The sequence below is a fragment of the Trichomycterus rosablanca genome, chromosome 10, assembly GCF_030014385.1.
Source record: "Trichomycterus rosablanca isolate fTriRos1 chromosome 10, fTriRos1.hap1, whole genome shotgun sequence".
Classification (NCBI taxonomy): Eukaryota; Metazoa; Chordata; class Actinopteri; order Siluriformes; family Trichomycteridae; genus Trichomycterus; species Trichomycterus rosablanca.
In genome coordinates this window covers 11,084,249-11,111,190 of record NC_085997.1, presented here as the reverse complement: position 1 = coordinate 11,111,190, position 26,942 = coordinate 11,084,249, and the positions used below count along the sequence as shown (strand labels likewise).

General features: G+C 39.3%; 1 long non-coding RNA gene across 1 annotated transcript; it reads left to right on the top strand.

Moving 5' to 3' along the window:
* The first annotated feature begins 364 nt into the window (after positions 1 to 364).
* LOC134321226 (uncharacterized) lies at positions 365 to 8,339 on the top strand. The gene is made up of 3 exons (XR_010013826.1): positions 365 to 549; positions 1,750 to 2,171; positions 3,501 to 8,339. It is a non-coding gene; the product is annotated as an uncharacterized LOC134321226 (long non-coding RNA).
* Positions 8,340 to 26,942: the final 18,603 nt, after the last annotated feature.

Here is a 26,942-nt window from a genome sequence, read left to right as displayed (position 1 = left end):
TTTCACGAACTGAGTCGTTTAAATTGATTCACACTGTATTATCAGCCCTAAGAGAAAAGTTTGACTCACTCTACTGATTCAGAAGCACACATTCCAGCGTGCGTAATGTGTATCCATGGTGACGGCTGGTGAAATACAGCTGTTTAGACTAATCCGAGAGGCTAAATGCAAAAAGTGGGGCGGGATATAAGCTGGTCCTCCAATCAAAAGCAAAATATGCTAATATTTTTGCATTTCTCCAATGAAAAACAAGTATTAGGTGGTGAGATGGATACTGTCTCTACATTGGCTGTAGTGGTATTGCGCAATCTCACAGCAAAACAGGGAACGCTATCTGTTAGAGTGAGGTTTTGTGATTACTGTGAGCGCTCTCTCATTATGATACGATCTGATATTCGCGTGTTATTGACTTATAAACTTATACAACATGCTTGTAACTATTCAAAATGGCCGCCGGTGTTTGTAAACATTTACAAAAAGTGGATTTTATCTGGAATGGAAGGACTAATGAACATAAATTTGGACTCAGATTGAAGATAAAATATCCAGGTATGTGCTGGTTTAGCTCTAATGCTTTTGTTTGATATACATTTGTCGCGGTGGTGTTGTTTACCGAGTGCTTGATGCATTGCATGCCATGCATTGATGGCAGAGCTTTATCAGATGTAAAACTTTTCTGTAATATTTTGGATGCTGATGTATTTGAAGTAAAACAAACAGCAGAAATGTGATGGTGAAGTTGTGCTGGCTTGTTTGGTATAAATGTTGTCGGTATGAAAGTAAGTACCGCAGTATACTATTACAAAATATAAAGGCTGTATTTCTGGCAGAAATTTTTCAGACCTACAATTCTTTTGTGTTTTTAAAAGAACTTATAAACAAAATAAGCTCAATGTTTACGTTGCTAAAAACTAGAGATTTTAAGCTATCAGAAGGTTCCTTGTTTACCATCAATGATATTTTGACGGTGTGACAGTATACAGAGAAACACAAACATAAAAATTCAAAGCCCGTTCACGGGCTAAAGACCACCTTAAGTAAGGGCCTGAATCGCATATTTGCAACAAAACGTCTGTTATGAAATATGGTAGCTTGCCTGGCAATTTGTAGGTCCCTAGAAAGTCAAGGAGCCATGGTAAACGACTTCTATGGAAGTCAAGGGCCCCATAGCAGGGGCCCTTGTGATCAAGGGCCCTCTAATGGTATGCCCTGCTCTTCTCTAGGGCCCCCTGGTAGGGGCTCTCATAACCAGGGCCCTCTAAAAATATGCCCCCCTCTTTCCTAGGACCCCTAATAGCCAGAAGTCGAAGTCAGAGCAGTGCCACAACGCCTCATCCATTTTCATAAGGGGCCCAAAAGCATGGCTAGGGCCCAAAAGCATGGCTAGGGCCCCCAAAAGCATGGCTAGGGGCCCCAAAAGCATGGCTAGGGCCCCCAAGAGGCCCTGGGGTCAAAGTCCCTAATAGTCAGAGGATCCTTAAAATGGAGGGCCCTCGGAAATAAAAATATATTGTATCATAAATGTTGATAGGCATCGCAAAATGTTTTGGGCGCTGGCCCCACTGGCCCGGTCAGTAATCCAGCCATGGTCATAATCTACTAGACCTGCCTTCCAAACCTGAAGCAGGAAGCTCAGCTGTGCTAAGTACAACATATGACTCGCCCAGTGAGGATAGAGAGGACCTGTTCTAATCCAACATGTTTTCTTCCCTTCACACTCGCTCGACTGGTGAATATCGTTTGAAGAAGAATAAAGATGGACAATAAAGACATGCTACATTTCCCGTGATTAAAGTAGCAGGACCTGATGGACATGAAATGGTGGTTCATCGGCCATGGACGGAGAATGACATCCCTGAGGTGTCCAAACAACGGACAGATCCTCGTTAAGCTGGAGGAGAAAAGTTCTCAGCAGAGCTGAGACCTACCAAAAATGAACTGAGATGTCTAATGGGTCTTTAGCTGGGAGTGGACATTTCACATGTCAGAATGGACTGGACAACAGACAATGTCACACAGCGAAATGTGACCTGGAGTCATAAGGACAATAACAAATGCTTCATTTGCAAAAAAGAAGGACACTGGGCCAACAAATGACTAAAGAGTTGAGAACTATGGAGAAGACTGAATGATGGAGGAGGACCGGACTGAGGACAAACCAAAAGGGTCTGGTGAGTCAGAATTTTCTATGCTTTGCAAAGAAGAATTGCTTAAGCTAACACCTATACCTGTTAAATATAAATGATAAGATCCAAGTAGCTATAAAACATATAGAACAAAAGTATTTTCCTGAAGGAACATACAGTATGTTAAGTATTCTGAACCGTAAAATGTCTATGATTTCAATGTTTGTGAATGGAACTGAGATAGAGTTTTTGGTAGACTCAGGAGAAGGGAGTTCAGCCATTAGAACTGATGAGTTTGAGGTCATTCCAAAGAAAAGTGGAAGATTCATGCATTCAGTTGGGGCAACAGGAGTCACGGTTACTGAATATTATTCAGTGCTGTCAAAATGCCATTTGCAAGGCCTTGAGCCTTTCAATTTTTCCTTTCTACTGTTCCTTTCAGATCATTGTCCAGTAAATTTACTGGGGTGAGATCTGATGTGAAAAATTAGGTATTACCCTGATCAGTGAAACGGACAGGCTAAAAATCCAAATTACCCAACATAACTCCTTTCAGGGTGTAATGATGAACATTAAACCCTTACTTTATGTTTATTCGTGGCAACTCTGCAACCACAGCATGAATGGAGTGAATCTGAAGCTCAAAGAACACGCTTACTTGCTTACTAACCAAGTGAAAAATGAAGATTTGCATTGCACTGCACAGATCCAAGAGGGGGAGTCAGATGACCGGTATGAAAAGGAGTGTTTTAGAAACTTAGATAAGACTGAGGTTGTTTTGGAGTAGAAGTAGGAGCGAAGTTGAAGTTAACTTGTTTAGAATTGATGAAAGGGAAGGCTAACCACACCTGATTGACATAAAAGGCTGTGTCCCAAACGTGTCACTGTATAAAAGTTGTAATGATCACTGCAGTGATTTGGGTCCTTGAGGGTTGGAACTGTTGTCATGTGATGGTTGAACAGACATTGTGGATATTTTGGTGATGGAGAAAAGGAGAAATGTCTGATTTCTGTATTAAGTTGATCTACTGTATGTCTCTCATGAGGAGAGGACAGTTGAGTTGTGTACAAATGTGTACAAAGGACATGATTGGTTGTGTCCAAAAGGTCAACAGTGAATGATTGTTTGTTGGCAGCTCCAACGAAGGAGCAATGTGAAAATGACACAGTGAAACTATTATGTCACCTAGCAAAGATAAAGACAGCCTTTCAAAATTACAATTAGTAAAACATGAAGTTAAATTCCTAGGTTAACTGATCTCTGTCGAAGGAAAAAGATTAGAAAATGGCAGAATAGAAGCCATTCGGAAAAATACCTATGTCAATCACAAAAAAGCAACTAATGTTTTTCTTAGGTATGTGATTTTATTGCAGAACCATCATCTCCAAGTATGAAGTCCTCGAGGCTCCCTTAAGCGAAATTGCTGATGGGAAGGGCCTACAGGCCCACAGTGCACTTAGTTGGAACATCGAAGCAGACAAGGCCTTTGAAACATCAAAAAGAGCTCTGCAGATAACACCAACACTGCGAATCCCGGATCCGAACAGACCATTCACTCAGACAGTGAATGAAAAAGGAGGGTGTATGACGTCAGTATTACTCCAGGGTCATGGAGGTAAACTAAGACCAATAAATAATTCTTTTTAAGCTAAATTAGACCTTATAGTAGCAGGTCTCCAATGTGTTTGAGAGCTGTGCCAGCTGAATAAAAAAGTGGTAAATGATTCAATAGACTTATGTAAGTTACTGAAATTTGACCTTGTTGGTACCAAACTATGTTTCTCAATTGCTGAACAAAGAAACAAAAAACTGATAACATGACGGCAGCCAGATGGCTGAGGTATAACAATGTATTAATTGAAATGACTAACATCACATTGGAATATATAATGTATTTAATCCTGATACTTTTCTTCCTACAGAAAATGAAGGTGAACCAAATGATTGTTTTAATGTTGTTAATGAAGTTTGCTTTCCTAGACCAGATTTACAGGAAACTACAAAATCCAGATATGGAGCTGTTTGTTGATGAATCTTCATATAGAAGCACAGAAACAAGAAGCTGTGTGGGGTATGATGTAATGACCAAAAATGAAACCATCAAAGCAGAATCACTAACATCTTATCTATCAGCTCAAGCTGATGAATTAGTAGCATTGTAAATTGGCTAAAGGAAAAAACTATTAGCATTTTCACTGTCAGTAGATATGAATTTTAAGTAGTAAATGAGGCCTTTTGACCTATTTAGGTAAACGTATCACATATCACAACCTGATTTCTGCACTTCTGGATGGAATCCTATTTCCAAAAGCTATTGATGTATGTAAATGTGAAGCTGACACCTGATGTTCTGATCCCATTTCACAGGGCAACAACAGAGTAGACATGGCTGAGAAAAGGCAGCAGTGAAATGTACAGTAGATAAATATTTTGTGTTGTGGAAAAATGATTTCTGTTTCAGCTGACCTGACAGCCATCCAGTCCTTCGCCAAGCCAAGCCGAGTGGAAGCGAGCTGGGTGTAACAAAAAGGATGAGGTTTGGTATGGTCCAACTGGTAAGCCACGTCTTCCCAAAAAAATTGTTTCTAGATTATGAAAATTTGACACATGGTCAAGACCATGTGCCAAAAAGGAGGGATGCATGGTAGTATCTCAAGACATGTTGGGTTGGGGTTCGGGAAAAGTTCTGTCAATACTCCATTCCTGCAGCAAGAACAGTCTGTACAAAGTTCGCGATAACATGGCTGTCTTACTGCTCAGAATGAAAAACAGTCAGTGAAGGGGGGTAGGTACATCGCAGCAGGTCCTCTGGAGGAATTTACTTATCAGCGAGGCCGTAGTTGATAACAGGGGAGCCAAGAGCAGAAATGACTGTTGTTTTGTCTGAGCACTAATACAAATTTAACACAAACTCTCAGAATGAATGCGTCTCTGGTTCATCTCATTTCGCAAAACCGTTAGTTTCTCCAAGATTGAATCCATATTGCGACTAATATTCACAGTCTGAGTTCCAACGGCTCTGCCCACCATCTCAATCAAATTGGGCAGTTTCTGGGGACCTTTGACAACTGACCCAACTCTTTTAATTTCCCGATACAGCAGGGCAAAGCCTAATCCAATCAGCAAAAACCCCACAATCAAAATTCCGAATAGGTAAACATCCTCTACGTCCTCCAACGAAAGAGGTGCCAGGCACACGACCCTCCACTTCCCCCACGAGTCCATCGCGTATCCTGCCATCTGCGTTCCGTCGGGGCATGTGGGTTCCCCCGAACCCAAACTTCTCGATGAGAAGATGGTGTCAATAGCATTCAGAGACCATTTAACCAAATTCGATAATTTGTTCTTTGAGGAGCTGTGCTAAGAAAAACTCTGTAGAGTAGAGTAGACAAGACAATACAATACAGGAGAAGCCAAGCAGGGAAGATAGGGGAGGAGGAGGGAAAAGTGCGTCCGTCTTCCACGAGAGCGAGAGAAGAAGAAGATATGTTCTCCAAATGGATTGAAGCATTCCCAACTGAGGGTGGGACATTAAAAACAGCATGCAAGTGCGGTAGCAAAGGCACTTATAACTGACATAATCCAAAAGTGGGGGATCCGTGAAAGAATTGGCAATGACAATGGTACTCCATTTGTCAACAAAGCATTACAGCAGGTCGTGAGTATGTGATTTATTGATTTAAAACAACAGTGTGCCCATCACCCAGCCTGTGGGGCCGTGGAGCAAGAAAATCTCACACACAAATTGACAAAATGTCGTTCAGATACTGGTCTGACATGAGTTAAGACCCAGCCAGTGATAATAATGAATATGTGAACCAGAATAAGGGAAAAACAAACTTAAGCCCTTTTGAGATCCTATTTTGCAGGCCTCCAAATACAGGAATCAGGTCTAGAGAAACTCCAAGACCACTCACGGATGAGTGTGAGTGAAATGTTAGGTTATTGCGAAACCTGTCCTCTGTGTTGTGTGAAGTTCACAGGCAGGTGAAAGACTTCCTTCCAGGACCAACGAGTACCTATCTACATGATCTGAAATCCAGGTTACTGAGTGATGGTGAAAGATTTCAGGAGATAAAGGTGGAAAGCCAAGAGGTGGCTAGATCCGTTCCAAGTGCTCCTAACGGCACAAACCGTTGTCAAGGTTGCTGAAAGAGCCACGTGGATCCACGCTAGCCATGGCAGAAGAGTGCCAGAACCAACTGAAACCAGCCCTGACACACACACGGAGCAAGATTAAAGGGGCAATGTCAGCTTGACCTTTTGCTGATAATCACACAAAAACAAGAGAGTTTTTGCACAAAAGTCACCTAAACGTGTTGAGCCAATTTTGGGGGGTACCTGATAAAAGAAGAGGACGTCATTGAGCCAACTGACGTTGCAGCGTGTGAAATAGCTGATTGGTCGAACTGAAAAAACCTTTGAACACTGTGTAATAAAGTACATCTTGAATCAAAATCCAGAACATTTAATGAAACAGACTTTCACCTCAGTAACTAGTGAAAGAGTCAACTGTGAGCTTGTGTGTGATTTTTATTTGATTAAACAGGATCACCGAAGTGACATTTGGAACATGTGGAAGATCCAGAGACTGAGAGTGAAACCTGGGGATAAGACCTGTGTTGCAGAAAATTGATGTAGATTAGATAATCTATAGAGGAAGAGTGTTTCTAAGCCTCGGTGAGGTGGGACGAGTGCTGATTGGGCGTGCCCGCACTCCGAGCACCAACATACGTCAAAAATGGCAAAGACTCACCTAACCTAGAAATTTCTAAGTCTGATAAAAATGAAAGCCCATTGGTTGACACATGGTGTATTGCATGTTAGCATGTCTAAGATTGGATGTGGCTTAGCTAGGTTGAATTGGGGAAAAGATAGCTAAATTCTTAAACAGGTGTTCGAGAATTAGGTATCAGTATTACTGTTTATGAAAAGAACTAAAGTGTTAAATAATTAATGTAAATAGTTTTTATTTACCTATTGAGTTTCTTTTGACTGAGAGTTTTTGTTTTGATCATCTTATCAATCAAGTTGATAGAAATTTTTGATGATTTAATGTTGTTTGAGTAGTTGTTTTTTTTATATATTTTTTATATTTACTTATTTTTATATTTACGTATTTGATAATAATTTGCACAAATATTTACTCACATTTATCTTACTCGTATAATGATATTTACTGGTGATTTTCAAATGTTTTCTTTTTTTTTCCTTTTTTCTTTCTTTATGAAAAATTTTGAAGCATTTAATCAAGGTAGAATGGTTGTCTGATAGGCTTAATCATATAATTCATTTTATATGTAATTATTTATTATGTAAGTCATCCTGTGCTGAACCTGTGGTGTTGAGTACACTATCGCATCAGGTAGGTTGGTAAGATGGGTAGGGTGTGGAATTTTCCCTAAATTGGAAATTGGTTGATAATTAGCTTGTGAGGATTCTCTAATGAGCCTGAGGGTTTTTTCGTCCACCCATGGGGGATGACAGGATAAACAAGTAGATAGCATGGAACATTTATATTAAGACTTTATTAATCACTTATGGGTTTGTGACATAAAGTCACAAAAGAGGGGAATCTATTCTTAGTGATATTCTCAGAAATATTCCTAGCAAAAACAGTATATTCATTTCATACTATTTTTTTTAGGTGTGTTTACTCTATGATAACAAGACCTTAAAACTCTGACAAGGGTATATTTAGTATATAAAATTTTGTTAGTGTTGTCCAGGAAGGACAAGAGGAAGGATTGTGAATGGAAATTTTATATTTTATTAGTTATTTGCATCAAACTTATAAGTTTCTGCTTTCTTAGTTCAATTAGCAGAGGTAGAAGAGACTTTTGGAAGGTTACTTAGGAGCAGAGATATGTTGACCTTGGCATGGGCTTCTTGCTTCCGTGGGAATGCATGGGTGTCGGGACTGTGTGTGCGGGGGTGCACGCAGGGTTTTGATACAGGTGCATTCTTGTGGAAGTACGCCATGTTTCTAACAAACTGACTATTCTTGTAGGATGATAAGCAAGTTTGATGTGGAAAGTTGACCTTGAGTTGGGTCGCTGAGAAGAGTTAGCCTGAAGGGGCAGTAAAGCGGGGTATAAATACTGCGATACTACAGACGGCATACGCCTCTCTCCTCTGTAAAGCTGTGTGAGCGTTTGCATTGAGATTGGTCCTCAGCTGAGTAATAAATTGATTATTTGCTTTTATCACTATTCCGGTTGTCTGTGTCAATCTTTAAGGGTTATTTTGAATTCCCACAACACCTGCCTGATCAACCATGCCAGGGAGGTAGAGAACGAACGTACTAGGCCAGTCAGACATCCAGATCAGATGTCTCCTTTAGAAACCGTTCCTCTCCTTATTGGTAAAGAAATTTCAGACACTCAACTCCATTTGCTCCAACAACTAGCACAAATCGTATGTGGCACAGCCTTAGTGATTAATACCCACAGTGTTGCCTTAAAGAAACCCAGGCAAACATTGAACCGCTCATTTCGTTAATACAGACAGATTATGCTCACACTCAACTCCTAAACATGCTAATGTCTGACAGTGCAAAATTTAAATACCCGACCTTTTGGAATTGGGCTTAGCAACTATCACGTGTTCAGACTGGGAAAACCCAAGCTATAGACGTGACTCCTATTGATGGCACTCTTAGAAAAAGAACCTCTGAGATTCTTAAACCTAGCTAATTTGTCATTCACTCCTGGTCAGTCTTTGATAACTCCCTAGCGATAGATCAGTATACTTACTTACTGGTGAAATCACTTACTTTTATTAGGAGAAACCCAAACACTACCACACACGTAACTGTGTTAGATTCATACCTAACTTCAACACATAACCAACACTTTAATGTGAGCATGTGAATTATGTGTTTACCTAATCTCTTTTCTCACTTGGGTATGTAAATCAAGCATCCTTCACTTCAAAATTCCAAGTCTGGACTTCTAAAGACCATTTACATTTACAGCATTTAGCAGACGCTTTTATCCAAAGCGACTTACACAATGAGCAATTGAGGGTTAAGGGCCTTGCTCAGGGACCCAACAGTGGCAACTTTGTGGTGGCGGGGCTTGAACCGGCAACCTTCTGTTTACTAGTCCAGTACCTTAACCACTGAGCTATCACTGGCCCCTATATGATGCCAGATGCACACACTCATTTGAATTCCAGTGACCTGAATCAGGATGTCTATGATCTATCGATTGTTAATAAGAACTAAGCCAAGTTAATTAAATCAAAGATAATTCAACTATTGTTGTAATGTATATTAATTTGCCTCAGACATACTGTCTCTATTAGTATACTTTAATGTACCTTTTCTATTGTGCTTATGGTTTTTGACTCAAAATATAGTGTTAAGAATTGTGTTCTACCAATATCCTGTATGCAAGGCTAAAGAACATTCGTACCACATGTTTAAATGCTCGGGTCTGCATTGCAAGCTCAGTTTTGGACTTTGATGTGCAATTATTCTGAGGCCTGCAATATTACAGATTACAAACATTTTGCACACTTAAACCTATATATCAGACACAATACTGTAAAATGTCTCAGTAATTAATGCAGCTTTTAGTCTAGTGTATATAGCACTTTCATGCCTATATGATTAAATGTCATTGTCTCAGTACCATAGAAACTCTCTGGGGGCATTCACCAGACTTGCACTCCTAGTGTCTTAAATTCTGAAAGTCCCAATTTTGAGGCACACTGGAATCTTGTAGAATTTTCTGCATTACATTTTGATGTGCAGTAATACAAAGAGCTGTGTGATGCTAACACAAATAAGCATTCTTTGTTATTCAGATGCAAACAAACCTTTAAAAATTGTAAATGACTTCTGGAGTTTCTGAATTGCTATAAAAAAAAAATCACACCAAAGTTAAAAGTGTATTGATTAAGCATGACTGCACAATAAGCATTTTTTCACTGCTACTGTAACAGATATAGTAAGAAAAACAAATCCACTTTGATTACTATCACAGAATGGCCCTTTTGCCTCAGAATAAAAAAAACACCTTTTACAAGAGAAATGTTAGGGTGATGGAGTCTGAATATGTTTTAGATGCAGCTTACTAAACAAAATATGTTTATTTGCCTATTTTAAACAGTTTGTGATATTCTAAATAAAATCTTGCAGCCAAAAGATACAGACATACATACATACATTTGAACAAATGACTAATTTCAAAACATACCAAGACAGATTGCACAGTGCAGACAAGAAAGTGTAAGCATAGCTCTGGGATTATAGATGATTTTGAAATTTGTATCCTATTAGGCATGTCAAGAAATAAGCATACGGTCTGTGCAGTCTACTGTGTGTTTTCAAATTTACCAATACAGTATGTGTCTTCTGTGCAAGCCATCTATTTGGCTTTTCTCTGTTAGAAAAGTATGAGTATAATGTAATGTTTTAGCCATTGGTGAAAAATTGAAAGTACTTGAGTAGCAATGTTTATATGCTTAGAAATTGGGAGCAAGTATTAAAAGATTTCCGCAGCCATTTTGTGTGCCTACCTGCTTGCAGGAAAGCTTTAATGAATTCTGTGGATTTTGCTTTGCCACCCTCACCGATATAAATAAGGTAAAAGAGTAAAAACTCTTTCCCATTTCTGACAGTTAAAGCTCATGAGCACATCCTGTTAGAACTGAAAAGAGGACTCATTTGATTTGACTGGAGGTGTAAAAAGACCTTCACATTTCTGCTTAGAACACAGATTTCCTCTAGATTTTAAGTATGACATTCTGGAAGGCATAGTTTCTGGTGAGCTAAGCTTATGTCTAAGTCTTTTATTTCCAAGCATTATTTTACAGTAGATGATCTCAATACCATCATCAATTCCTTTGCTTACAAGTAAATTAACAAACAACCAGAACATAACCATTTTTTTTAATTATTTGCACTTGAAGGTTCCATTGGTGGTAACTGCCATGAGAACTGGACTTTATTGTGATTATTGTCACTAATGATTTAGAATACCAGAGAATATCACAATTTAGCTAATTGTATTAGACCTAAAAGACTGCTGAACCATTAATTGATTTACTGATTGTTTTAAACAGTAGTGCATGATTTATGATTTAGGAATAACTTGCTCACCCTTGCTAAAAACACCAACTTTCATTAGCTTACTATCTGGACCTCAGTCTTTTCAGACCTGAGCTAGAGGTAGGGCATGCTGCTGTTGTTTCACTTTACAGCACTTCATGAAGAAAACTATATAGCTTAAATATACCAACATTACCACTGTATCTCTTGCAATTCATGCAAGTCTTTATGGTACTAAGTATTCAGAAGGCATGTGGGACACACCAGTGGCCTGTCTGACTTTGGCAAGTTGTTGAAAATTATAAGTGTGTCAAGCATCATTAACTCCTTCATGGCCTAGTACATAGACTCTTTACGGAGTAATGAACTGATTAAAACACACATCTGAACTAAATGTAGAACCACATGAGCTAATTAGACATCATTCTTTGTACCCATACATTTGAGCAGGCAATAGTGACAGCAGAAACCTTTCTGCTTCATTAAGGTATTGTTGATTGGCTAAACATGTGTTGTGCTCAGTATAAAGATGAAGTGACAATTAGGTTCCTTTTTTATCCCATCTACAAATATATTTAGATTCAAGTTTGGACACTGCAAGCTTATCTGTTTAATCTCAAACATCATCTTCAGCAAGTAACCATTTACAGTCATCATCAGGACATCCAAAGCAATGGCCAGCTTGATTTACCATTTCTTCCTTTTCATATGATGTTGAGCTAAGGCTGAGACAGAGCAATGATGCTTATATAAAAGATGGTGTGGTTTGACCATTTCTAGAAACAAAGTCTGAAATTCTAGACAAACTTGCTGAGGCATTATATTCATACAAAGCTTACCCTAAAAATAAGGAATTTTAAAGTGAGCAATTGCTCTTGTTAAAACACACTCTTGCCAAAAAAAAAAAAAACATCTTTACACCTCTGGGCACTTAGTCGAAAGATTTAGGATGGGAAACTATAGACAAAAACAAAGAAATGCAGGGTGTCAAGAAATGGGGAGGACAGAGGAAAGTGAAACAAAGTAAAGATGTAATAGTGCCCACCCCAAATGCTTGGTATTCTGATCGTGGGACAGATAATTAAACTCAAAAACAAAGCCTTTCTGAGTGGGACTTAAACCCAGGCCGCTGCGTTACTGTCCAAACACTCTACCACTCAGCCAAGCAGGCTCTATAGAAAGTGCCTCAACTCAGGTGGGTTAAAAATCAATAGGCTCAAAAGAGGTACAAAAGGAAAATACAAAAACCACTCGTTTGGGGGAAATGTTTGAGCGGGAAAACCAAAAAGACTGTTCGTGTTTGCTCAACATGAGACACAGACACAGCAAGTTCTGACTGATTTTCTGTCTCTTTATAGACCTGTGCACAGGTATTGTGGTTTAGGCCTGATTGTTGGCTCGCTGATGACCCCTAGTGGCCGAAGTCTGACTAGACCCAGGGCCACCTTTTACAAAAAAAGCCTAAACGGTGTAAAACAAACTTTCTTCCAAATCTCCCACAAGGAAAAGACTGGAAAAAATCTGGAAGAGAAACAAGATTAAATTGTTGGCTTTTGTACATTCTAGAATTAGCAGCACATGTTCTTGGAGAAAACAGAAAATTGTGAAAGACAAGCCTCCAGTGTTTGTTAGTTAGTTAGTTAGACAGACAGATTTTTTTTTTTTTTTTTTTTAATATGTTTTAGTCATTTAGCAGATGCTTTTATCCAAAGCGACTTACAGTTGTGACAGTATACAGTCTAAGCAATTGAGGGTTAAGGGCCTTGCTCAAGGGCCCAACAGTGGCAACCTGGCAATGGTGGGGATTGAACCAGTGACCTTCTGGTTACTAGTCCAGTACCTTAACCGCTAGGATACAACTGACCAGATCGATCGATCAATCGATAGATAGATAGATAGATAGATAGATAGATAGATAGATAGATAGATAGATAGATAGATAGATAGATAGATAGATAGATAGAATAATATATAATCTAGGCTAGTGGCCTAGTGGTTAAGTACTAGCCTAGTGGTAAAGGTTGCTGCTGTTGGGCCCTCAAGCAAGGCCCTTAACCCTCAGTTTCTCAGACTGTATACTGTAATGTAAGTCGCTTTGGATAAAAGCATCTGCTAAATGGCAAAAATGTAAATATAAGTAGTGGTGGACAAAATTTAATATAATAATGCAGGAAAAGTGTAAATTGTATTGCCCCATTTTAAAGAATACTATCTAAAACTGCATAATGACTTGTAATAAACATATTAAATTAAATAGAACTAATTATGATTTCTCTGTAATTAAATATGACAATGTCCAAAATAACTTAAAAAAACCCCTGTTCCTTAGCATGATAATGGTAAATGCCATAGAGCCCAGCTCTTTGCTAAATTATGCAAATTATACACACGCACGCACGCGCACACACACACACACACACACACACACACATACAGTGTATCACAAAAGTGAGTACACCCCTCACATTTCTGCAAATATTTTATTATATCTTTTCATGGGACAACACTATAGAAATAAAACTTGGATATAACTTAGAGTAGTCAGTGTACAACTTGTATAGCAGTGTAGATTTACTGTCTTCTGAAAATAACTCAACACACAGCCATTAATGTCTAAATGGCTGGCAACATAAGTGAGTACACCCCACAGTGAACATGTCCAAATTGTGCCCAAAGTGTCAATATTTTGTGTGACCACCATTATTATCCAGCACTGCCTTAACTCTCCTGGGCATGGAATTCACCAGAGCTGCACAGGTTGCTACTGGAATCCTCTTCCACTCCTCCATGATGACATCACAGAGCTGGTGGATGTTAGACACCTTGAACTCCTCCACCTTCCACTTGAGGATGCGCCACAGGTGCTCAATTTGGTTTAGTCCATCACCTTTACCTTCAGCTTCCTCAGCAAGGCAGTTGTCATCTTGGAGGTTGTGTTTGGGGTCATTATCCTGTTGGAAAACTGCCATGAGGCCCAGTTTTCGAAGGGAGGGGATCATGCTCTGTTTCAGAATGTCACAGTACATGTTGGAATTCATGTTTCCCTCAATGAACTGCAGCTCCCCAGTGCCAGCAACACTCATGCAGCCCAAGACCATGATGCTACCACCACCATGCTTGACTGTAGGCAAGATACAGTTGTCTTGGTACTTCTCACCAGGGCGCCGCCACACATGCTGGACACCATCTGAGCCAAACAAGTTTATCTTGGTCTCGTCAGACCACAGGGCATTCCAGTAATCCATGTTCTTGGACTGCTTGTCTTCAGCAAACTGTTTGCTGGCTTTCTTGTGCGTCAGCTTCCTTCTGGGATGACGACCATGCAGACCGAGTTGATGCAGTGTGCGGTGTATGGTCTGAGCACTGACAGGCTGACCTCCCACGTCTTCTGCAGCAATGCTGGCAGCACTCATGTGTCTATTTTTTAAAGCCAACCTCTGGATATGACGCCGAACACGTGGACTCAACTTTTTTGGTCGACCCTGGCGAAGCCTGTTCCGAGTGGAACCTGTCCTGGAAAACCGCTGTATGACCTTGGCCACCATGCTGTAGCTCAGTTTCCGGGTGTTAGCAATCTTCTTATAGCCCAGGCCATCTTTGTGGAGAGCAACAATTCTATTTCTCACATCCTCAGAGAGTTCTTTGCCATGAGGTGCCATGTTGAATATCCAGTGGCCAGTATGAGAGAATTGTACCCAAAACACCAAATTTAACAGCCCTGCTCCCCATTTACACCTGGGACCTTGACACATGACACCAGGGAGGGACAACGACACATTTGGGCACAATTTGGACATGTTCACTGTGGGGTGTACTCACTTATGTTGCCAGCTATTTAGACATTAATGGCTGTGTGTTGAGTTATTTTCAGAAGACAGTAAATCTACACTGCTATACAAGCTGTACACTGACTACTCTAAGTTATATCCAAGTTTCATGTCTATAGTGTTGTCCCATGAAAAGATATGATGAAATATTTGCAGAAATGTGAGGGGTGTACTCACTTTTGTGATACACTGTATATATCGACTATGCATAACATTATGACCACTGAAAGGTGAAGTGAATAACACTGATTAAATCTTCATTATCTCTTCTGCAGCAAGTGAACATTTTATCCTCGAAGTTGATGTGTTAGAAGCAGGAAAAATGGGCAAGCGTAAGGATTTGAGCGAGTTTGACTAGGTCCAAATTGTGATGGCTAGACGACTGTGTCAGAGCATCTCCAAAACTGCAGCCCTTGTGGGGTGTTGCCGGTCTACAGCGGTCAGTATCTATTTAAAGTGGTCCAAGTAAGGAACAGTGGTAAACCGGCGACAGGGTCATGGGTGGCCAAGGCTCATTGATGCACGTGGAGAGAGAAGGCTGGCCCGCGTAGTCTGATCCAACAGACGAGCTTCTGTAGCTCAAATTGCTGAAGATTGCTGGTTCTGATAGACAGGTGTCAGAATACACAGTGCATCACAGTTTGTTGTGTATGGGGCTGCATAGCTGCAGACCAGTCAGGGTGCCCATGCTGACCCCTGTCCATCGCCGAAAGCACCAACAATGGGCACGTGAGCATCAGAACTGGACCACGGAGCAATGGAAGAAGGTGGCCTGGTCTGATGAATCACATTTTCTTTTATATTACGTGGATGGCCGGGTGCGTGTGCATCGCTTACTTGGGGAACACATGGCACCAGGATGCACTATGGGAGGAAGGCAAGTCGGTGGAGGCAGTGTGATGCTTCGGGCAATGTTCTGCGGGTGCGTGATGCCGGGTGCGTGTGCATCGCTTACCTGGGGAACACATGGCACCAGGATGCACTATGGGAGGAAGGCAAGTCGGTGGAGGCAGTGTGATGCTTCGGGCAATGTTCTACTGGGAAACCTTGCGTCCTGCCATCCATGTGGATGTTACTTTGACACGTACCACCTACCTAAGCATTTTTGCAGACCATGTACACCCTTTCATGGAAACGGTAACCCCTGATGGCTGTGGCCTCTTTCAGCAGGATAATGCACCCTGCCACAAAGCAAAAATGGTTCAGAAATGGTTTGAGGAGCACAACAATGAGTTTCCCAAGATCTCAATCCAGTCACGCATCTGTGGGATGTGCTGGACAAACAAGTCCGATCCATGGAGGCCTCACCTCACAACTTACAGAAGTTAAAGGATCTGCTGCTAACATCTTGATGCCAGATTCCACAGCACACCTTCAGGGGTCTAGTGGAGACGGATCAGGGCTGTTTTGGCAGCAAAAGGCGGACCAACACAATATTAGGAATTTGGTCATAATGTTATGCCTACTGTACATTATGTAGAAAAGTTAGGACACCCCATGAGAACCTTTGTCTTTTTAAACATATTTAAACATATGGACATTTAAGCTTCATTTAAACAGTACTGAGAGATTGAGCTTATATAACTAAACAAAAAACTGAAGAAATTACTTTTAAACTCAAGTTGTAAAATGTAATGAACAAAAATGGAAACTTATTGTGAGGAAAAAGTTAGGACACCCTGTGTCCTAACAGCTGGTATTTCCCCCTTTGGCTGAAATAACCTCAATCAGATGTTTCCTATAACCATCTACCAGTCTCTGACATCGCCTGGGAGAAAGTTTTTTCCACTCTTCAATATGCAGAGTTTCTTCAGCTGTGTGCGGTTTAAGGGGTTTCTTGCATGCACAGCCCGTTTCAAATCACCTCACAGCATCTCAATAGGATTAAGATCCAGGCTTTGACTTGGCCATTCCAGAACTCTGCATTTCTTTCTTTTGAGCCATTCCTTGGTGGATTAAGTGAAATGTTTTGGGTCGTTGTCATGCTGCATGGTCCACTTCCGCTTCAGCTTCAGTTTTTGGACAGATGGTCTTACATTCTCCTCAAGCACCCTCTGATACAGTGAAGAATTCATCATGGATTCTATAATGAAGAATCCTTGCCAGGCCCTGCTGCTGCAAAGCAACCCCAAACCATGGCATTTCCACCTCCATGCTTCACAGTTGGTATAAGGTTCTTGTGCTCAAATGCTGTGTTTGGTTTGCGCCAAACATATCTTCTGTTACTGTGCCCAAATAATTCAACTTTGGATTCATCTGTCCAAAGCACATTGTTCCAGAAGTCCTGTGCAGTCTCTTTCTGATGGTAGATGCATGTACCTTGCTATTAACTGTGGCAAGAGCTAGCTGTAGGTCCTGTGATGACATTGTAGGATCATTGGAGACATCTTTACACATCTTGCGGTCTGCTCTTGGGCTAAACTTGCTAGGACGGCCTGACCTTGCCATGTTGGCAGTTGTTTGAAATGTTCACCACTTACTTTCCGGACAGTGGAATGTATGGAAGTAAATTTGTCTCATCAGATTTAGAAATTTAAAAGCCTTTGAATTTTGATTACTGAACTTTTTTGCACTGAAATTCTCATTTTGATTTTTTTTGCCTGTTAACAAATTCAAAATCAAAAATTCAAGTTTTAAAAATTCAAGTAATATATATTTAGGTTGCTCAGATTTGATAGGTTAAATTCAGATCACAAAATTCAAGTTAAAAAATTCAGATTAAACATCCGGGACACGCAGGGTGAGCAATCAATTCTGTCTCAAATCGAACTGATACCTAGCCAATCACGTTACACTCCAGTGATTAAGTGACAACGAAGCGGCTTCGTTTACAGGAGGACAGTCAGCGATGGCGGCCAATTTAAGCAGTGGAACATCGGTGAGTGCATTAACTTTTTTATCTGCTTTTTGTGTCGTGAAATTGTGTTATCCAAGCAGGTTTTATTGTCGCTAATGTTATTTACAGTTCTGCGGCAGTAATTATAATCCTACTGTCAAAGAAAGCAATAAAAAAAGATCTGACCAGAAGTATGTTTAGCACCTGCGTGCGGTTTTCTGTTCTAGTCTTTGATTTTATTGAAGCGCTTTGCTCTTGAAAGGCTCTAATTTTTTCTTAGCGTGTAATTTTGGTCAAGTTAATTTACAGTGGCGAGCTTACAGTTTGAGTTTAAGAGTGTCATTTTGTAGGGTTGTTAACAGGAGTTATTGTGCAACGATGCTAATAAAAATGCGGCTGGTTTTGAACTGTTGGCAGTTCAGTGTTTTTTGCAGTCATATAATCTGTACTTAGTATCTGATGAAGCTATTATATCCGATTAAAGTAATTCCAAACAGTTTGTCTTACAGTTATGAGTTTAATAGTGTAGTTTACATTATATAACGTTCTTCTCTTTTATTACCTTCTGCTTAGTCATATTTTAGGAAGACTTCGCACTCGTATGGAAAATATTCTGGGACGCATGCCTCTGGATCTGGACTTTTTAGAGTTCACTTGCACACAAGAACTTGTGTTTTTAAATGCTGTATCCAGTCAAGTAGCTGTTTGTCCTACTATTTTTATTGCACTGAGACAGCTACACAGTCTTATCAGTTTGGAGATGGAGAAAAGGAAGCAACACATTGCTGTCATTCAGTTTGAGCAAGGACCAGCTGGGCGACAGCGAATGATTATATCTCCAGACTACCTTCGCAACCTTCTGGAACTTAATTTAACTGTCCCATGTATAGCTAAACTCTTGGGGGTGTCCAGAAGCACAGTTTACTGACGCTTGGCAGAGTCAGAGCTCTCAGTAAGGGAACTATACAGCACCATGACTGATAATGAGCTAGACCAGTGTGTGAGAGAGATTAAATCCAGGCAGCCTCACTCTGGATATCGAATGGTAAAGGCACTCCTTCAAGCAAGAGGACTAAGGGTGCAGTATAACCGTGTCAGAGCTGCCATGCACCGTGTTGACACCACTGGTGTCATATCCCGTATGGTCCAGTTAGGATGTATTGCTTGACGTACCTACTCAGTTCCAGGCCCCCAGGCTTTGATGCATATAGACACAAACCATAAACTAATCCGGTAAATTTATTTTGAGTCATCGTTTTTGAAAAGCACTTTTTTAGTACATGCAGTCAAGTCATGTATGTTATATACTTTGATAAATTAATTGATAAACTCTGCTTTTTTCCTTTCAGCTACAACATTGTTATCTTTGGCGGCATTGACGTTTTTTCCCGCAAGGTAAGCAAAATTGTTATTATTTTTATAAATACTTGAGTGACTTATATTGGTGTATTTGTATTGTGCTGCAGATAATGTATCTTGGTGCGGCCTCCAACAACCAGGCATCAACCAATCTGGCCTTCTTCCAACAATCTGTTGAGAAATTTGTTTTTCCTCTTAGGTAAATATATCCCGTTTGTTCTCCTCTTAGGTTAAACTACATAATTTTACAGTACAACACAGTGCCCAACACTAATACCTCACACATCTAAGATTAAAAGCACATGCTGCAAATTACACAGATGTTTCAACCAAAACCAACCTATGTGTACATACACCGTCATATCAGATGAATCTGCCGTCGAAAGTAGGAAGTGATCATAATGTGACTCAACTGTGTGTATACGTGTGTCTATTTTAGGGTACGTGGTGATCAGGGGGTGGAAAACGTGGATGTTGCACGCCTTATGTTTACAGTCCGTGGCACTGGAAGGAGCAGCTTCATATCTGGGAAGAGTGTTCACAACCAAAGGTTTGTGCAACAGAACAGATGCTAGTTGAAAGTTGCCCCCTCATTGATTCCATGTAGTGGTAGCATATTTAACATACAACTGCTAGCATGACTTTTATTTGCAGTATTTATGGTGGTATGCAACTTTTTATAGGGTTGAAATGACATGTATGTATTACAGTTTAATTTAAGAAATGGTTTGTTATGCAAGTACATTTAAAGGCATACTTTAACCATTATATTATTTGGACTATAAAAATGAGCCTATTTTGGTGCACTTGTGTAGGAGGTAAGTGGAAGTATAATTTCTGATTAAGTTTTTGTCTATTTTATCATTTTCCAGGATTGAACGGCTGTGGAGAGACTTGTGGGTAGCTGTAACAAGCATCTACCATGATATTCTTCACTACCTTGAAGAAGAGGGCTTTCTCAGCATTGCCAGTGTTGTACACCTCTTCTGTTGCCACTACGTGTTTCTGCCACGCCTGCAGGATGACCTAGATACATTTTGCAGTGGTTGGGACAATCATCCTATAAGAACAGAGAGCCAGATGACCCCTAACCAGCTGTGGGTTCTGGGTCGTACACATCACCCAATTCCTAGACCAGATATCACAGAGGTACATGCAAGTATAATGTTAATGAAAAGTGTGAATTATATATTTAAGCACTACATTTTAGAAGCAAAAGGCATATGTATTTGAAGGTGTGTCTTGTGTTTATCTATACAAATAAATAATAGTGCACACTTTTGTCTATTTGTAGGCAATGGACATTCCAAATATCGACTGGGAAAACAGTGGACTTCCTTGTGATGACCACTCGAGCATCATTGTCCCAGACACAGAATGCTCATTGACTGATGGACAAATGACAGCTTTAAGAGATGCAGTTAACCCAAGAGCTGAATTCCAGTCCTTTGGCTGTGATATTTACATTGCTGCTGTTCAGTTTTGTGAGAATTTTGTATCTCTCTAAAAAAAAAAAACTGATGAGAGTTTAAGGTAGTCAAAGAGTAAGACAACTGCTAATGAGTTTGTTTGTTTGATTATTAGGATTTTAACGTCATGTTTTACACTTTGGTTACATTCATGACAGGAACGGTAGTTACTCATTACCCAAGATTCATCAGTTCACAAGATTATATCAAACACAGTCATGGACAATTTTGTATCTCCAATTCACTCCAATTCATATGCATGTCTTTGGACTGTGGGAGGAAACCGGAGCACCCGGAGTAAACCCACGCAGACACAGGGAAAACATGCAAACTCCACACAGAAGGACCCAGACTCTGCTAATGAGAAAAAGAAGCTGAGGTGGTGCAGTGGTAAAACACACACTCGAATACATCGTATTGAATCTCAGCTCTGCCTGCCGGCTAAGGCTGAGCGGCCACATGAGCAACGATTGGCCCGTTGTTCAGATATGGGCGGGCGTAAGCCGGATGGGGTCTCTCTCTCCTGACTGGTGCAATTACGACTTCTGCTGGCTGATTGATGGTGTCTGCACAGAGATGAGAAAAGAGTGCTCTTAGGGTGTGTCCCTCCGTACACTGCACTCATCAAAGTGTAGGTGATAAGATGCATACGGCTGCTGCCCACGTGTCGGAAGGGGTGTGGGTTAGCTTCGTTCTCCTCAATCAGAGCGGGGATCGGCATTGGTGGAGAGGAAGGGTGACAATCGGGCAATTGGACGCTCAAAAGGGGGAGAAAATGCATAAATAAAATATAAAAGAAAAAAAAATAAACAATGGATACTTTTACTAACTTGGAGAGCCTAACTCAATGAAGCCAGACAGAAACAGGACATTGTTGCTTTACTGCTTTTAATAAATTGTTAAAATCCATTATACAGGGTGGGCCATTTATATGGATACACCTAAATAAAATGGGAATGGTTGGTGATATTAACTTCCTGTTTGTGGCACATTAGTATATGGGAGGGGGAAAACTTTTCAAGATGGGTGGTGACCATGGCGGCCATTTTGAAGTCGGCCATTTTGGATCCAACTTTAGTTTTTTCAATGGGAAGAGGGTCATGTGACACATCAAACTTATTGAGAATTTCACAAGAAAAACAATGGTTTTAACGTAACTTTATTCTTTCATGAGTTATTTACAAGCTTCTCTTTGTTTACAGCCATTGACATGTCGCAGAGGTTAACACGTGAGGAGCGGATAGAAATTGTGTTGATGTCTGGGGAACGCAGTACCCGGGTCATTGCAGCAAGGTACATGCATCTACCATCAGAAAGAGACTGCACTAGTTTGATTTTCATGGGAGGTGTGCAAAACATTCCACTAAATCCACCAAGGAATGGCTCAAAAGAAAGAAATGCAGAGTTCTGGAATGGCCAAGTCAAAGTCTGGATCTTAATCCTATTGCGATGCTATGGGGTGATTTGAAACGGGCTGTGCATGCAAGAAACCCCTTAAACCTCACACAGCTAAATAAATTCTGCATGGAGGAGTGAAAAAAAAGATGGTTATAGGAAATGTCTAACTGTTATTTCAGTCAAAGGGGGAAATACCAGCTATTAGGGCATAGGGTGTCCTAACTTTTTCCTCACAATAAATTTCCATTTTTGTTCATTACATTTTACAACTCTACATACTGTTCAAATGAAGTTCAAATGTCCATATGTTTAAATAAAATATGTTCAAAAAGACAAAGGTTCTCATGGGGTGTCCTAACTTTTTCACATGACTGTATATATAGCTTTTTTGGTTTAACTTTTAAACATTTGTATTTGCCCTGAACAACCAACCTTTCTGAAAATGGGGTTTACTACACTAAATAATTTATTTATATTTACTGGTTGCGTCATTCCAATCATGGTTGTACTGGGCCAAAATCAATAAACACTGTTCAAAAGGTGAAAATGCATTATTATGAGACAGAAATAAACCAGCAGCAGGACAGTGGTAGCCTAGTGGGTAGAGCTTTGGGCTATCAACCGGAAGATTGGCGGTTCAATTCCAGGCTCTGCTATGCAGCCACTGTTGGGTCCTTGAGCAAGGCCCTTGACCCTGTCTGCTCCAGGGGCGCCGTACGATGGCTGACCCTGCGCTCTGACCCCAGCTTCCAAACAAGCTGGGATACGTGAAGAAAGAATTTAATTGTACTGTACATCTGTATAGGTATATATGAAAAATAAAGTATATCTTCTTCTTCTTCTAAATGTGTTTTTAAATTAATCTATCCAATTATGGGGCACCATGGTGACAAAAAAAGAATTGTGGTTGTTGCACAGCTCCAATGGCCCTTGTGTGTGTTAAATGTTAATGTCAAAAGTTTTGTAAAAATTAAATGATTAAACTCCTCTTAAATATTTTACATGAACATATTTACATGATACAATCTTAGAAAAGTACAATTTTTCTTCAGCAAGGAATTAAATGTAATTAAAATATTTAAAAATAATTACAATTAAAGGAAGTGTGGCAAACACTGTCTAAAACCCTAGGGCATTAAGATTTTTTTTAAAGAATAAGCATCATCCTATCTTGGAAGAAAAAAAAAGATCATAAAGAATTATCTAAAGAACTGCTGGTGTTTCTTATATATCAGCTAAGGTCAGTGTTCCTATCAGTTAAGTTTAGTTATCATGAGTCCAAACAAATGTAAAAAGCATCTGAGCAAATGTCTCATTATGTCACACACATTTACAAACACACATTTCTTCTTCTTTTTCTTCTTCTTTTCGCTGTTCCTGTTAGGGATTCCCAAAGCGGCTCTTTCATCTCCATAATTGCCCTGTCCTGAGCATCCTCTCTGCACTCAAAAAAAAAATTCTTTGGCTGAACTTAATTGAATTATGGAAAGTATTTCCACACAATTGTATTTATTTCTTTGGACATAAAGCAATTTTGTTAATCCAACACAATTTATTTAAGTAGTCTAAACTTAATTTGATCTGTTAAGTTTGACTCAACTCATTAAGGTAATCTGGACAAGATTTTCTAGTGTTGATCCAACTTATTTTCCTTAAGTTGATGCAACTTATTTCATTTAAGTTGTTCCAAACCATGTTGATTTAACTTATTTTACTTATGTTGGTTCTACTAATTGTACAAAAATTGATATAACAATTAAGTTAATTTTGTTGATTTAACTTATGATTTTAAAACATTAAGTTATTACACATAAAAGGCAAGTTGATTAAACTTTCTTTTTTTTGTTATACCAACTGCTTTTCCCAATAATTCTACTTATCTTGAGCTCAATTTTAAAAAATAGTTTAAAATAGTTTATGTTAAATACATTTTAAATATCAATTAGAAATGTTTATTTATAGAAAAACAGACAATCATAAAATTCTTCTCTTTTTTATTTCACTTCAGAAGTATTTACTTAAAATACAACATGTCAAGGAAACATTAAAAACTGTACAGACTGTATGAAAGCACAAACAGCTCTTTACAGTTACCATGAACCTGTACTGTTTCACACGGCAAGCTGATTTCTTAACATTTGGCTGGCAGCTCTCTAAAACAAAACAAAGAAACAAGAAACAAAAATATTAATATCAACATTAATAGCGTTCATTTAAGGATTACAATAAAGCAAGCCAGCACACTCTTTGCTTCGTATGAAGGCTAGCATGCTAGCATGTAGCCTAAATACGGCAAATAAAGCAGCGCTGTTTGATTATTTATTTAGTGTCAACATTAAGATAATTTATTTTAAACAAAATTGTTAAGTAAAGTACAACACTTACCAACATTAGACTGGAGTTGGGTTAACGGATGAAAGATGAAAAAGCTCCGTCAGACTGGTGTACATGCTACTCAAACACAGCACAGTCGGGGGAATAAAGTTCGTCGACTTAGTTTAACAAAGGTTCTACTTTCCAAAAGATATTCGAGAAAGACACGTTTACTTTTACAAAAGCCTTAAATGAAAAGTAAAAAGTAATTTGCAGGTTACAAAAGTTAAAACAAATGACTACCCGAACACAAGAAAAAATGGCTACCTGAAAATCATTTTTGATTCACCAACAGCTGAAAAGGGGCGGACTTACACGTTTATGGGAGGGGTTTTCTGTTCAATTACTTAACTTTTTTAAGTTCATCAAAAGTAATTTTTTTGTTTAATGAATTTAAAACCTAGCAAGAGTTGGATAAACTCAATTTATTCTCTTTTATTTCAGTTGATTGATTTAGGTCAATTTAACAATTAGGATAATTACGTTGTATTAACACAGATATTTTAAGTACATTTTTAAAATGGGTCAAATCAATTAATATCAATTTGATTTGTTTGCTTAACAAGAACGAATGCCAATTCTTTTTTTTTTGAGTGTGTCACCCCAACCACCTGCATGTCCTTCCTCACCACATTCATAAACCTCGTCTTTGGTCTTTCTGCTCTCCTACTGCCTGACGGCTCCATTTTCAGCACTCTTCTCCAAAACATCCTATTTGTGCCATTTCTCTGATTAAATTGTTTCTAATCCTGTATAACATCATACTCAATGGGTTACCTTACCTAATCCGTCAGCCTGTCTATGACCATTGCATCAAAGAAAGGACTCAGAGCTGACCCTTAACACAGTCCCACTTCCATTTTAAACATGTCCTTCATTCCTACTGCACATCTGAGCTATGTCACACTGTTCCCATACATACACTATATGGGCAAAAGTATTTAGACACTTGGTCATGAGCTTGTTGGACACCCCATTTCTGACTCAAATGGTATTACAATAGAGTGACAGCTATGCAATCTTTTCAGCTATATTAACAGTAACTCTTTTCACAAGAGTCTGTGTGTTATAAGTCTTTTCACAAGTCTGTAGGAATGTGTGCTCATTCAGTCGAAAGAGGATTTAATAGCTGGGCATAAATGTTGTTCATCATCAAAAACCTTGATTATACCAAAAGCTATTTAATAGGGCTCTGTGCCCCAAGCTAATGTCAGGGCTACTGTGCAGGCCACTAGAGTTTCTTTACGCCAAGCTTTTCTTCATATGTATATAGACCTTTTTTTGTGCACAGAGGCACAGTAATGTTGGAACAGAAAGGGGCCTTTCCTAAACTGTTGATGTGAAGAGTGTAGCATATAATTTTCTTTATATATGTCTATATATTGTACCAATATTTGTCAAGTCAAATTTATTTGTATAGTGCTTTTCACAATGGACATTGTCTGAAAGCAACAGAATCCAGGACCAACAGACCAAAAACCCTTGTTGAGCAAGCAGACAGCGACAGTGACAAGGAAAAACTCCCTAACATTATAGGAATAAACCTTGAGAGGAACAAGACTCATCAAGGGCCCATCCTCCTTGGGTGGCATGAAGAATAATTTGAATGAATAGGATTTACACAAATAAAACATACACAAAATTAAAGTGATCTAAAATTTATAACTAGCAAAAAAAATAAGGAAGATTATTCCAAAGTTGTGGAACTACTGTATATAAGAAAATGCTGTTCCACCAGCTGATTTTTTTTATTCTAGGAATCCTTATAAGTTACCCTGCACCTTGTGAATGAAGTGAATGGGCTGGGTTGTAGTGGTCAATAAGTTCACTCAGATACTGTGGAGCCAGACCATATCGCACTTATAAGTTAGTAAAAGTATTTTGTAATTAATGCGCAATTTATTTGCCAGCCAGTGTAAAGATGATAAAAAAGGAGTAATATGATCAAACTTTCTAGTTGTAGTTAGCACTCGAGCTGCTGCATTTTGAACCAACTGGAGTTTGTTTATGGATCTACCAGAGAAGTTATAAACGCATGGATCAGTTTTTTAGCGTCATTAACAGATAGTATATTTCTTATTTTAGAGACATTACGCAAATGAAAAAATGCAACTGTAGCTATATCACAACCCCAAATCAGAAAAAGTTAGGACAGCAGGGAAAATGCAAATCCGGTACCCATCTTCTTCCGCAGCCATGCCTTTTTAATGTGTGCAGCATGTGGTTTTGCATTGTCTTGTTGAAAAATGCATGGACGTCCCTGGAAAAGATGACGTTTGAAGGCAGCATATGTTGCTCTAAGATCTTAATGTACTTTTCTGCATTAATGCTGCCATCACAGAAGTGTAAATTACCGTTGCCAAGGGCACTGACACAGCCCCATACCATGACAGACCCTGGCTTTTGGACTTCTTGCTGATAACAGTCTGGATGGTCTTTAGTCCTGAGAACACAGTGTCCTTTTTTTTTTAAGACCTGGAATGCTAATTCATCTG